General features: G+C 33.8%; 1 long non-coding RNA gene across 1 annotated transcript; it reads right to left on the reverse strand.

Annotated features, from left to right (window-relative positions):
* Positions 1 to 1,489: 1,489 nt before the first annotated feature.
* On the reverse strand, positions 1,490 to 14,971 carry LOC103949090. Its single transcript, XR_667480.3, has 3 exons — positions 14,630 to 14,971; positions 14,456 to 14,547; positions 1,490 to 2,044 (listed from the first exon to the last, which is right to left on the reverse strand). It is a non-coding gene; the product is annotated as an uncharacterized LOC103949090 (long non-coding RNA).
* Between the last annotated feature and the right edge of the window lie 502 nt (positions 14,972 to 15,473).

The following is a 15,473-nucleotide window of genomic DNA, read 5'->3' on the forward strand; positions in this document are numbered from 1 at the left end:
ACCTAATTCTAATTTTCTCATTCTTAAGAGTTATGTCCCGGTTTCAAATTCTTCACTGTACTTAGTGTATATAAAATTACAATACCAGTAGGATAATAAAACCAAGAAGTCCAAAATTGTAAAACTTTAGCCGACAAAAGGAAAAAATGCACAAATAACTAAACATCTCACGTTTCCAAAATTCAGCTTAATCACTAACCAAGTCTAAACAACTCTCAAAACTAAAATATTCTAAAATGACCCATACATTTAAGTTTTAACAACTTCTGTTATCTATCTATGGGGACAACGGCACATGATAAAGTGGAACATAAAAACAATGTTTAAAGGGCAAAGTGAGTCAAATTAACTTTCATGGGCCACTTACTATTATGATTTTATGGTATTTTTCTTTATTTGCAAGTGAGAAGTCTTAGAGATCTTAGGTTCGATTCTCGTCAAAGACAAGTTTGACATTATTCTGGCTATCCTCATCCTTTAGTGTAAATAATATCATTTATTAAAAAAAAAAAACTTTTATGGGGCAGAGGTGGGATCGAGAGACAATCAATTAAACTAGCCTATTAACAAACAAATAAAACAATGTGAGCCCTTCACTATGAATTTGTAGCCCAAACGATATTCACTATTAAGGCCTTAAATTCAGTCAACTATCTTCGAGTAATGTGTGGTACAAACTCATCGTCTATATAAATCAAATTTCACATCAGAAATTTGACAAAATAATTTAAAATTTTATGATTACATGGCCCTATTTTCAATTTTTTTTTAACAAACGATATTATCTACATTAAAGAAGAGATGACAGATTTAATCTTACAATGGTCTAGCAATACTGTTCAGTTTATAAGGGAGAATCAAATCTAAGACCTCTCACTTACAAATGAAGAGGAATATTACTAGATTGTAGTACTAAGTGACTGCTCATTTGTGGGCTCCCATCCTCCTCTACGAGTGGCTTGTACAACGAATGAGAAAATCTTACTAGAAATCTAAGCCAATATATTCAACCATGAATATTATTTTTCTAGACTGTAAATAATATTAAGGGTTGTATTTCATTTAACCGTGAATTAAAAAAAATATTGTGAATAATGATTCTCTAGCCACTATTAAACGAGTCAAATTGCACTAAGACTTACTATTCATGCAATGTTGTACTTAGGTGGCCATGTTGTCTTTAAGAGTCTCATTTGATCCGTTTCTTTAATTTGACACTTGTTGCGCTGCTTGTTTCAGCCATATTTAACTTAGGGGTTACGTTGGACCATTGGTGTGATAATCTGGTCACGAATATGCATATGCTGCCTGGCCTGGCCTTCTTTTTGTGTTGTTTTCTCAGTTGAATATGCATATGATAAATAGTTGGTTCTTTACAGAATTCTTTTATCAAAATTTGTTAAATAAACTTTAACATTACAACAAACACATTTACAGGAAATACGACAACAAAACCGCAATTGGTAGATTGTCAAATTGGTAGATCCTCTTCAACTCATTAAAGCTCCAGCGGCCAAATTAAGCATGAAATTAGATACCTACCGAGTATTACATAAAATGTTCAGCGCCAACCTACAGAACAGTCAAGAGTGATCGGAGATAAAAACAGACCCTAAAAGGAGTAGTTCGGCAAAATCTACCAACCCAGGCACTAAGAGAGTAAAACAATTTAGTAGCACAATTAAATTCCGATTCAAATTTATTAACTACCATCATGTACTCGTGTAGACTGAGCATAAAGTGATGCTATCTCTTACACACAATTTTTTTAAGTGTTACCCGTTTAACACTTTTCCATTCGACCGTTTGAACATGGAAAGTTTTCGATGGTGGTTTCCACTCGAAATCTTCAGTCATGATCATGGAGTTTGATAGTACCAAGCCAAACAGTTTTGGTCTCTGGGATTATATCAGGGTATTCCATCGCCCGCCCATCTTCCTTTGAACTTTGAAATGTTGAGATTGAATCCTGGTATTGTGCTTCTGCAATCTTTTTCACCCCACATTCCACACCATCCCTGACCCATCATCTTTCATGAAGGTTCTGCACGAAAATCAAATAACATGGGACGTTCATACGTCAGAACAAATATAGAAAACTAGAGAAACAGATCGAAACACTAAACATACAAGGGATTAAGACTGCCCATATATACATTCTAAACATATAGTGAAACCAACACAAAATAGTACCAACTTCTAATTGAAAAACAGCCAATAACGTCAGCTATTATGACATCCTAGAAAACAAGACAACGATGAGGTTCCGCACACCATTACCAGTCATGAGAAAACAGTTTCGAATGCTAAGCCCAGAGATGAAAGGAAACTGGGACGTCGCACCCCATCCTGAGAACAAAAATTTCATCATGGTGTTCAAGGTTGAAAGGTGTAAAAGTGCCATGTAAGAATATTTTAATATTCTGAAGCGGTCCACATGACACGGTCCATATGATATGTAAGGTTTAACGGATATTATTATTTGTAAATAATCCTATTGGTCAAATTATGAGAAAATGTTTCCTACTGAATTACCATGATGGGTGGTAATTGATTATGGGCTTTAAATGGAAACGGGTCCTCTCTCAGTCTCACATATATATTGCATATACCCATCTAATATGCACTTGATAGAAGAGAAAAAAAAACATGATTAGGGTTTTCACGTGCAAATAGAGGCAACAGAGAGAACACCTATTTCCTCCGCTACTGACAGAATCTGATTGGGATCTTATAGCGTTCGTTGTCATGGATCAAGGTACGCTTGGTTGTTTAAGGTATTTCCGCATTTTATTTATATGTGAAAATCATGAAGTTCGATGATCTTGGCTTAAGTGATTTATGATTTACATGTGGTATTAGAACCTAGCTGACAGCTCTCATGATTTTCCATTTACGATTATGAACTTTAACTGAATCGACTTGATTAGGGTTTTGTTTCGAAATAAATTTTGATCCGCTGTGCTATTTTGAAATAACCTAATCGTTGTTTTGAATTGTGAATGTTCTTTATATACTGTAAATTGCACTTGGAAAGAATATTTTAATTATGATGCTGCTACTTACTGTCAGCATAATTTTTAAATTTGCAAGAACGGAATCGGTGGTTAATTAGGGTTAAATGTCTGCTGTTTTGAGGTAATTTTGGGGATGGAAATTATGATGCAATCTGGGCGATTCTTTTAGTTGGAATTAGTTAAAGTAATTTGAATACTTTACGATTACAAACGTCATTCATTTAATTTGTAATTCGTCTTATGAAATTATTTGTTAGTTACCAAAGTGGCCAAACTAGAAAGATCACATGGATTCAAATTACATGATAATTAATCAATTACTCATGGCAGGATGAAGCATATGAACGAACAAAATCTTATTATGTTTTAAAGGTTTGCACATGAGCAATATGATTTTCATTTGTCATAAGTTCTTAAGGGTTACCCAAAGGTAGACTAATTGCTCGTATGATTGATGATATGAATATGGTGAGAATTGTACATTTCATTTTTTTATTTGTTCGGATATCCAAAGATAACAAAACCTGTGTTGTTAGAGATGTACAACTATCAACAAGGTATTATGCATCGATGATTGTTTGTATTGTTGTAATATCTACCCAAAGGAGAATATGATAATACACTTAATTGTTATTACACGTGTTTTTATTACTCAAAGCATTAATGTTGTGAGCACTTTTGAATTGCAGTGTTAGTGCATGTTTCTCTTCATTCGCTTTCTCCATTTATTCCCTCACTTAATGGAACAAATTTCTTAGATTGAAGTTAGCAAGTTCAGTTTTACCTTGGTGTCTTGGATCTTGATTTAGCACTCCGAACTGATAAACATGCTGCTCTTACAAATACAAGCAGCACTGAGGAAAAATCTCTTTATAATGCCTGGGAGAGATAGAATAGATTGAGCATGATGTTTATGAGAATGGCTATAGCGAGCAACATAAAGATTGGCCTTCCTCAACCTAAAACTGCTAATGAATGCTTGAAAAATATTGAGACTCATTTCAAGACTGCTGTCAAGTCTCTTGCTGGGACATTAATGGCTGAGCTTACCACCAAGAAATTTGATGGTATGCAAAACATGCATGAGCATGCCCTTGAAATGACTAATAAAGCAGCAAAGCTAGAGACTCTTGGAATGAATGTGGATGACTCCTTTCTTGTTCAATTTATTTTGAACTCCTTGCCTCCTCAGTATAAGCCATTTCAAATCAACTATAATGTTATTAAGGACAAGTGGAATGTTGATGAATTGGCCACTAAACTCGTTCAAGAAGAGGGAAGGCTTAAGCAGCAAGGAGAGCATTTTGTTCATTTAGTAAGCCAAGAAGTTGAAAGAAAATTTGGAAGAAAGCAAGAAAGGCAAAGAAAAGAGGACCACCCAAGGTGAATGGACCTGTTAATGCTACTCAGGCTCATGATAAGGAACATAAAAGTGATTTATGTCGCTTCTGTAGGAAGCCTGGGCATTATCAAAGGAATTGTCAGAAATTCAAATAATGGTTCAAAAAGAAAGGTGAGCCTTTGGCTTATGTAAGTTTCGAATCATATTTAATTGAAGTTCCTTATAATACTTAGTAGGTTGACTCTGGTGCTACGGCTTATATTTCTAATTCGATGCAGGAATTCCTTACGACCCAAACTTTAAATCCAAAGTTCATTTTCATGGGGAATCGAGTCAAAGCTCCAGTTAAAGATGTTGGAACCTTTCATTTAATTTTGGATACTGGATATTGTTTGGATTTATTTCAAACACTTTATGTTCCCAGTTGTTCCATAAATTTGGTTTCAGCTTCGAAGCTTGACCGTAAAGGATTTTTTATAAAGTTTGGTAATGAATGTTTCAGTTTATATAAGAATACCTCTTTTGTTGGTTCTGGTATTCTAATAGGTGAGCTGTATACTTTAAAGCTCAATAATCGTTTTGTTGAAACACTTTTGACCTTGCATCATAATGTTGGAACTAAGCGTAGCCTAAATAATGAAAATTCTTCATTCTTGTGGCATAAACGACTGGGTCATATATCCAAAGAAAGGTTAGAAAAATTAGTAAAGAATGAGATTCTTCCAAACCTGGATTTTACTGATCTCGGTGTGTGTGTGGATTGTATTAAGGGCAAACCAAACCAAACACGCCAAGAAAGGAGCCACAAGAAGTTCAGAGCTTCTTGAAAGAATTCATACAGACATATGTGGACCTTTTGATGCTCCATCCTTTGGTGGAGAAAAATATTTTATCACCTTTATAGACGATTATTCACATTACGGCTATGTTTATCTATTGAAAGAAAAGTATGAAGTAGTGAATGCCTTTCAGGTGTTCATTACTGAAGCTGAAAGACAATTAGATAAAAAGGTGAAGATTATCAGGTCGGTAGAGGTGGTGAATTTTATGGAAAATATGATGAGTCAGGACAATGTCCTGGTCCATTTGCAAAACTCCTTGAAAAGCATGGCATATGTGCCAAATACACTATGACAAGTACGCCACAACATAATGGTGTTGCTAAAAGGCTTAATTTTACTCTTATGGACATGGTTAGGAGTATGTTAAGTAATGCATCTTTGCCTATATCATTGTGGGTGTATGCTCTTAGAACTGCAGTATATTTATTAAATCGGGTTCCTCGTAAGGCAGTTCCCAAAATACCATTTGAACTGTCGATAGGAAGGAAACCTAGTTTAAGGCACCTGCATGTTTGGGGTTGCCCAGCAGAAAAAAGAATTTATAATCCGCATGAAACGAAGTTGGATTTTAGAACAATTAGTGGTTACTTTATTAGTTACCTAGAAAAATCCAAAAGATATAGGTTTTACTGTCCTAATCATAGTACGAGAATTGTTGAAATCGGCAATGCCAGATTCATTGAAAGTGGTGAAATCAGTGGGAGCGAAAAACCTAAAGAATTGGTCATTAATGAAGTTAGGGTGCAGATTCCTACACCTATAATTTCTAAGCAAGTTGTTCCTACACATGTTGAACCGTTAGACAATGTTGAACAACAAATTAATGACCATCCACTCCAGAATCAGATTACCACAAATGAAAATGTAGTGGAAGAACCACAAGAAATAACATTAAGGAGATCTCAAAGAGAACGGAAATGTGCTATTTCGGATGATTATGTGGTATATCTACAAGAGTCTGACATTGATGTAAGATTAAATAAAGATTCGGTTTTGTTTTCATAAGCCATTAACTGTATTGATTCTAGTAAATGGATTAATTCCATGAATGATGAGTTCAATGGACCAAAATGAAGTCTGGGATCTTGTTGAATTGCCTAAAGGTTGTAAGAGAGTTGGGTGTAATTGGGTTTTTAAGACCAAACGCAACTCTAATGGCAATATAGAACGATATAAAGCCAGATTGGTGGCCAAAGGTTTTACTTAAAAGGAAGGCGTTGATTACAAAGAGACTTTCTCACCAGTTTCAAATAAAGACTCTTTTAGAATCATTATGGCATTAGTAGCTCATTATGATTTAGAGTTACATCAAATGGATGTGAAAACAACATTCTTGAATGGCAGTTTGGAAGAAGAAGTCTACATTGATCAACCTGAAGGCTTCGCATTAAAGGGAAAGGAACACATGGTCTGTAAACTAACGAAGTCAATATACGGACTTAAATAAGCTTCACGACAATGGTATCTTAAGTTTGATAATATCATTGTATCCTTTGGTTTTAAAGAAAACATCGTTGATCGATGTACATATTTGAATGTCAGTGGGAGCAAGTTTATCTTTCTGATTCTGTATGTTGATGACATTTTGCTTGCTAGTAATGATCTTGGTCTATTACATGAGACCAAGCAGTTTCTCTCGGAGAACTTTGAAATGAAAGATATGGGAGAGGCGGACTATGTGATAGGAATTGAAATATTCTAAGATAGCTCACATGGAGTGTTGGGAATGTCTCAGAAAACATATATTGAGAGAGTTCTAGAGAGATTCGATATGGAAAAATGTTCATCTAGTGTTGCTCCAATGTAGAAAGGGGATAAGTTTAGCCTTATGCAATGCCCACAAAATGAATTAGAGCGTGCACAGATGGAAAGTATTCCTTATGCATCTGTTGTAGGAAGTCTGATGTATGCACAAACTTGTACCAGACCAGACATCAGTTTTGCAATTGAGATGTTAGACAGATACCAAAACAACATAGGAATGGATCGCTAGAAAGTTGCATAGAAAGTCATGCGGTATTTGCAAGGAACGAAAGACTATATACTCACGTATAGAAAATCTAATAACCTAGAAGTTATTGGTTATTCATATTCAGATTTTGCTGGATGTATTGATAGAAGAATATCAACTCTTGGTTACTTGTTCCTTTTAGCTAAATGAGCAATTTCCTGGAAAAGTGCAAAGCAAGATGCTATTACTATATCCACCATGGAAGCTGAGTTTATAGCATGCTTTGAGGCTACAAATCATGGATTATGGTTACGGAATTTTATCTTAAGGCTTGGCATCATTGACTCCATTGCTAAGCTGTTGAGAATTTTCTATGACAATGCTGCCGTTTTCTTTTTCTCCAAGAATGACAAGTATTCTAATGGTGCTAAACACATGGATATAAAATACTTGACTCTTAAGAAAGAGGTTCAAAAACAAAGAGTGTCTATTGAGCACATAAGCACAATGCTTATGATTGCAGATCCCTTGACAAAAGGATTGCGGCCAAAGGCATTTAATGATCATGTTGAAAGAATGGGTCTTGGTCGTAGTCCATGATGATTGTCATTTTATTTTGTTTATGAGAATTTGTTTAATGGCAATATTGTGCTTGACACTCTGAGCTCTATAATTGAACATGTTTATGGTGTTTCCTGTTTTCCATTATATGTATACATTTATGAGATTGGATGAATGATAACAGGAATGTCTCTGACAAAGACATTATCGGACCTATATATATGTTTCTCACTAACAGACTGTTTTAGGTAATTGCTAGTGTTGTGGTACATGGAAGGGATTATGTCACTTGTTGATGTACAACCGCCGTGACTCGCACTAGTGAATTGCTTAAGATTAGAATTTATGTTGACCAATTGAGAGTAAGGATTATTTCGAACTTTACTACACGCTTAATGTTTATTTGTTAAATTGGAAAAAGGAACATGTGTCACTATTGACCAAGTGGGAGAATGTAAGAATATTTTAATATTCTGAAGTGGTCCACATGACACGGTCCATATGACATGTAGGGTTTAACGGATAGTATTATTTGTAAATAATCTTATTGGTCAAATTATGAGAAAATGCTTCCTACCGAATTACCGTGATGGTTGGGTAATGGCTTATGGGCTTTAAATGGAAACGGTGCCTCACTAATAATATATATAGATATAGAATCTATATTGCTATCCCATCCAGGTCCAAAACGTAAAGTTTTTACTCCTATTATTTTTTTCTTTTTTATACTCATGTATTTCAATATAAAAATCAATAAATCGTCATATATGCATTTCCAACTCCAAAAAATTATTTATATCTATACAAAAAACTATATCTACATTCTATCCTAACTCAAGTACAAATATAGGAAGTTATATACCTATACGTAGGAACCTATTAAGTAGAAAAAATAGAACATACCTACAAGCAGACACATATTCTGTGACAGGTTGATTAATAAAAAAAAAAAATATGTCATATATGTAGATAAATATAATTAACTTGTGATATAGGTTGATTATAAAAATTAAAAATAAAATCTATAAATGGGGTTTAAAGCAGAAGGAAGAACGAGAAATAACAAAAAGATAAATAAAAAGAAATAAGCAAAGAGATAATTGGGAAGCAATTTGATTTTTATAATAAATTTTATCATTGAACAAATATCTATTGATAATTAAATAAATAAACATAACAAATTGGACTTATTTGAATAAACTAGACTATTCCTATTATTGGCTCAAAAATTAGTCTTATATCAAGTTTCCCCTTTAATACACATTAATGACAATCGTTTATGTATTTCATTCTCGTCCTAGTTTATCAAATGTTCTAGTCATTAAACCCAAAAGTAGGAAATAATGCAACTCATCCGAGGAGCTTAACAAACCGCCCCCACACCACCACCCTACCACCCCCCCCCCCCCCCCCAAAAAAAAACACAAAAAAAAAAAAAAAAAAAAAAAAAAAAAACCAAAATTCCAATCCGATGTTCATGATGTCGTCACTTATAGTCAATTTATCGTGATTAAACAATGTAAAATTTATTAAAATATAATGAAAATGACTGATATGAACAGAAGGAAGAACATTAACTAAGAATACAAAACCACACTAAAGAAATAGCAGCCCACTTTAAGTTGTAGTTGTTGCCAAAACTCACTTCTGTATTCCACGCACAAGGGAAGTACGCAAGAAAATTAATTAATTCAGGCGTAACAACCACACTAAAGACTTTCTTCGGCACAGCATAAAAGAGAAATGGCAACAAAAATAAAGCAACGAACATATAAATACCTATGGCCCTGTTTGGCAAATCGGATAAAGTATCGGATAGGATTAGTTATACGGACCCGGGTGTTTGGCGTTCACTCGTACTAAATAAGCATCGGATTAATTTAACCGGTCGGATAGGATAATACGGTATACACCCGCTTAATAAAACCAACCAAAACGTCCGGATTATTTAGTCGGGGAAGAAGAATATGGGAGAGAAAGGGAGGGAGTTTGGGGGTGTGGCGGAGAGAGCTGGGGAACAATTATTTGGGATTCTTCTACCGTCGGGGAAGAAGAAGGGAGAGAGAGGGAGGGTGTTTGGGGGGTGCGGAGAGACCTGGGAACAAAAAAATGATTTCATTTTTTTAAATTTTTTTTTTTTAAAGTTTGATGCCTCATATCTAGCATAATATCAAACACAGTATAAATAATACGATCACTAGTCCGATACTGCACCAAACACCCGACTAATTTAGTCAGTACTATCCGGTGGCTATTTATCCTATCCGACAGAAATAGTCAGTACAGTTCGAGCTGCCAAACGAGGCCTATATGGTTAACATGGAATTTGCCACTTCAAAATACCAAGATTCTAGGAAGCAACAAAGACCATCAAGTATTGAGAATTATGCAAGATGTAAGTGAAACAGTGGAGAGAAGGAGAATCAACCCTTCATTAGAAATAATTAGGTCTTAGGAAGAGATGTATGCATATAACCAAAAACAGTGTGCAAAGATATATACAAATATAACAAAAACGCAATATCAAATATACTCAAATACCATGTTAAAATTTAAAAATATAGGAGGTTGATGAGTAGAAATAGGAACGAAACTAGTATTAGGAGTTACAGGCAAGCCTGAATTTATAAACACAATCCACATTAATAAAAAAATTTACTTTAACTGGTGCATAAACTACTATAACATGAACTAAACAAGGTAAAGACTACCGAATATCCAAGCTTGGGAAACTTAAAAGCATATACCAAGGGATACAAGCCATTTATTTCAAATCTCAGAAAAAAAATGAAGCTATTTAATTATGCCCACCAAGACCAAATAGTTAGAGAACCAATTTGGGAAAATTGTTCATTTCAGGACATTTGGGAGGTTCTCAAACCTAGAAGCCTTGAGCAAGGAAATGCAATATTCTAAAAACTTCAAAACACAAGTCTTGAGCCATATGATCTTACTAATATGTAATCGATTTATAAATCTATTTACATGACTCAAGTTCATTGTAAAGTTATCACCAACTGCACCCCCCCCCCCCCAAAAAAAAAAAAAAAAAAACTAAACCAATACATGTAATAAAAGAACAAAACATGTAAAAACAGTAATTACTTCAGGATAGTGAGCCATGCAAAGATTCTCTCAAGCGCATAATAAAAGAGAAATTAGCAATAAAATTGAATCCACGAATATAATGATATTTGGATTGGCAGAGAGAAAAAAGGTTTGGAATATGTCACTTCCAATACTAAGATTTTAGGAAGCAGCAATCAAACCTTCGCTACAAAACATGTAATCAAGAACAGTGTACATGGATAGAAATATTACAGAAAAGCAAGACCAAACCTACTCAAGTACCATGTTAAAACGGAGATGAATAGAAATACGAAGCGAATTAAAACAAAGATATCTGATATATGCATGTTAGTAAGTCTGGAGAACATAACAGAAAAAAAATCCGAACTTATATTAAGAGTTACACACAAATCCATATTGAAATACAAGAACAGTAATTCTCAAGACCAAAAAAAAAAAAAAAAAAAAAAAAAAAACACAATATTTTAACTAGTGCATAAATTACTCTAGAAAATTTTGATAAACAAGGTAAAAAAGCTCGAACTTGGGAATTCAATCAAAAGGATTTTCCAAAGGCATATTCAAGCCATTTATTTGGACTAAAGATAATTAAGCCATCTAGTTATGCCCAAACAGAAGATGTGGGTTAGGCCAATTGGTTAGGACAACGTACCTGCCACATTGTACCTAATCATGAATCCCCCATTGCACCTAAGTACGAATCCTCGTCATAGTAGATTAAAGTAGTTTAGAATATCACTTTGCCAAATATTATGTAACAAAGCCAAAATGTTAGGTCATCTCCAATGCACCGAAAATTTAGACTCAATTAATGTTATATTTGAGTCTAAAAATGAGAGGCAAGCACTCGCCAATGTTCAGGAGACTTGAACATAGCGATGTATGCATATAACCAAAACGGTTTTATAAACATAACAAAACGGTTTTACAAAGCGATGTACGCATATAACCAAAAACGGTGTGCAAAGATACAAACATAACAAAAACGTAAAATCAAATATACTCAAATGCCATGTTAAAATTTAAAAACATAGAAGGTTAATGAGTAGAAATAGGAACGAAACTAATATTAGGAGTTACACGCAAGCCTGAATTAAACACAATCCACATTGTAATATAAATAAACAAATATACTATAACTGGTGCATAAACTGCTATAACAAATCATACAATTCATGGAACTAATTAAACAAGGTAAAGACTACAGAATATCCAAGCTTGGGAAACTTAAAACCATATACCAAAGGGATACAAGCCATTTATTTCAGATCTCAGAAATTTAAGCCATTTAATTAGGCCCACCAAGACCAAATAGTTAGAGGACCAATTTGGGAAAATTGTTCATTTTATGACATTTGGGTGGTTCTCAAACCTAGCCTTGAGCACGGGTGAAGTGCAATATTCTAAAAACATCAAAACACACATCTTGAGCGATATGATGCTTACTAATATGTGATCGATTTATAAACCATCTCCATGACTCAAGTTCATTATAAACTTCTCATTGCAACGAAATGAAGAAGAAACCAAAAGTTCATCATCACCAATTAGTAATTGATCTAACCCCCACTAGAAACTAATTAAACCAACGTGTGCGACTAATGCGGAAGTATGAACATAACAAATATTCCTTCTCACAACAAAATATCCACAATAAAAACTTTAAAGAACAATACAAGTAATTACTTCAAGCTAGTGAACCATGCACACTACAGATTCTCTCAAGCGCATAATAAAAGATAAATTGGCAATAAAATTGAATCCATGAATATAATGATACTAGGATTGAAATGGAAAAAAATTTGGAATATGTCACTTCCAATACTAAGATTCTAGGAAGCAACAAAACCCATCAAGTACCAGAGAAAAGGAGGATCAAACCTTCACTACAAAGTGATAGAAACATGTAATTAAGAACAGCGTGCATGGATAGAAATATTATAGAAAAGCAAGAACAAACCTACTCAAACACCACGGAGATGAATAGATATAGGAAACGAATTAAAACAAAGATATCTGAAAGGGCTACATGCATGTTAACATATATAACAGAAACAACCCGAACTTATATTTAGAGTTACACACAAGTCCAAATTGTAATATAAGAATAGTAATTTCAAGACAAAGAAACACAATATTTTAACTAGTGCATAAATTACTCTAGAAAATTTTGACAAACAAGGTAAAAAAGCTCAAACTTTGGGAATTCAATCAAAAGGATTTTCCAAAGGCATATTCAAGCCATTGATTTGGACTAAAGATACTTAAGCCATCTAGTTATGCCCGAACAGAAGATATGGGTTAGGCCAATTGGCTAGGACAACGTACCCGCCACATTGTACCTAATCATGAATCCCCCATTGCACCTAAGTACAAATCCCCGTCATAGTAGATTAAAGTTGTTTAGAATATCACTTTGCCAAATATTATGTAACAAAACCAAAATGTTAGGTCATCTCCAATGCACCAGAAAATTTAGACTCAAATAATGTTATATTTGAGTCTAAAAATGAGAGGCAAGCACTCGCTAGAGTTCAGGAGACCTGAACCATCTCCAATGCACTAGAAAATTTTGGACTCCAATCTCATATTTGAGTCTAGATATGAATCAAAACATCTCCAATTCACTAGATACTTAATTGGAAGTTTTCTGCTAATATGTGACTCTAATTTGGAGTCTAAGGTGGATCCATGCCAACAATAAAAAGTGCAATTCGACCAAGGAAAATAAAATGAGTTTTGACCCCAACCATCTCTAATACACATACCAAAATTGTTAAAAATCCCATTCAGAGTTTTGACTTTAATGTTTTCTCTTCTAATGCACATACTTAATTGTTAAAACTGAAATATGGGTTTGACTCGAATGTTTTCTATTCCAAGGCATAGACCCCACCTTAACAATGTGCATTGGAAGAGAAAACCAAACACTCAAACCAACCATTTTTTTGGACTCAAATATAAAAATATTACTCAGGAATATAAATCTTTCATCGTATATTACCTACGATTTGTTCCAAAGCTTATTAAATAGTTCTTTTGTGCTCAAACCTAGAATTGGCCTTAATATAAAACTCATTCATACCTTCAATCGTATGTTACATAAACTCTGATTGAAATAATCAACAACCATATATTTTTCAATTACACCCTGCTCTCAACAGTTAGTCTCAATTAGTCTGGTATATATTTAGACTTCAGACTTACAAGCTAAGTTTCTAACCAATTAACAACAACAACCACAAGAAGTAATCTTCTAATCTGACGTCAAAGTGTCAAACATCTAATAAGAGACCCTTTAACTACAACAATTTACTCACACACTACAATTTGGATAACCATTTCTAGTATCCTATCAGCCCTTAGAATAGGTCAACTGTAATCATTAATCTGATAAACACTTAAAACTCACATGGAAAACGGATTAGCTATGTAATGTTCTTCAAACCAGTTCATTAGCATCAACTAGTAATTGACCTAACCCATTCCGCGATCATATTTAACTAACCCGAAACCATGAAGATAATCAGTATTTCTTCCCCAAGAAAAAAAAATATCCAGATTAAAAATTTAAACATATGTAAAAACAGTACGAAACAGAAAAGAAATTGATAAACTGAAGTACATCAAGGAGATTACAATTGATACGTACCTTGATGATTAAACCTGCGGCAATATAATCGAAGCAGAATCTGCTGCCACTCACTGACGCCAAAACATCAACAAGTACTTCACTTGTACTTCCTACCAAATATAATTAATTAAAATGGAACGATAAGTAAATTAAACAGAAGAAAAGAACAATATAAAACAAAATTATACATACTTGAATAACAGAACACCTATCTTCTTCTTCTTTATTTTTTTGAAAAGGTATTTTGAGTTAAGAATCTCACTTATGACACAAAAAAAGCTGAGATCTGGCCAGATTGGAAAAGAGTAAAATGTGTCCAGATGGTTTAGATTTCCTTTTATCAGCCGATTTGGGAAGAAGGGCTCAATGTATACCTATAAATAATTTACAGTTTTTATACGACATGAACATGGAAATATACTTGCATGAAGAAGCAGAAAAAGAGGAGGAGGAAGACGAAGAGGGTTTTCATAAAAATAAATAAAAGAAAAATTGCGGGAATTTCCACGAAAATAGAAGTGGGATTCGGAGGGTTTTCATAAAATACTTAATAAAGAAAAGAATAATTGCGGGAATTTCCATGAAAAATTGGACAGTAAGGCGTACCTTGAATAAAGGTGTCCTCCAGTTCATGATTTCGACCGACGTATCATACCATACATGCCTCATTGTAAGCCTGGTAAACATGTTGTGTATGTCTTGTTTGTATTATTTTCGTGTAATATTTATTATCTTAAAGGATCGTGTTGTGTCACAATCATTATGATATGTTAAGAAAAATATTTTTTTTTCCTTAAATTTGCACATACCACACATTGCCACATAAACATTACTTCAAAACATTAAAACACATTTGTCGTTTAAGTACTACATCTACACTAAAAAATAAGAGTCTAATAAACAAACATCCTTACACTACTAGTCTATTACAAAATATTAAATGTGCAAGAATATGCAAAATAAAAGAGTTTGTTTTCAAGGTTGTGTAGCCTTTTTCAAAAGTTTAAACATTGTCAATAGAACTCAAAGGTTGCAT

Source organism: the organism of the source record quoted next, unplaced genomic scaffold (genome assembly GCF_019419815.1).
Source record: "Pyrus x bretschneideri cultivar Hongxiangsu unplaced genomic scaffold, Pyrus_bretschneideri_v1 Contig1, whole genome shotgun sequence".
NCBI classification, from domain to species: domain Eukaryota; kingdom Viridiplantae; phylum Streptophyta; class Magnoliopsida; order Rosales; family Rosaceae; genus Pyrus; species Pyrus x bretschneideri.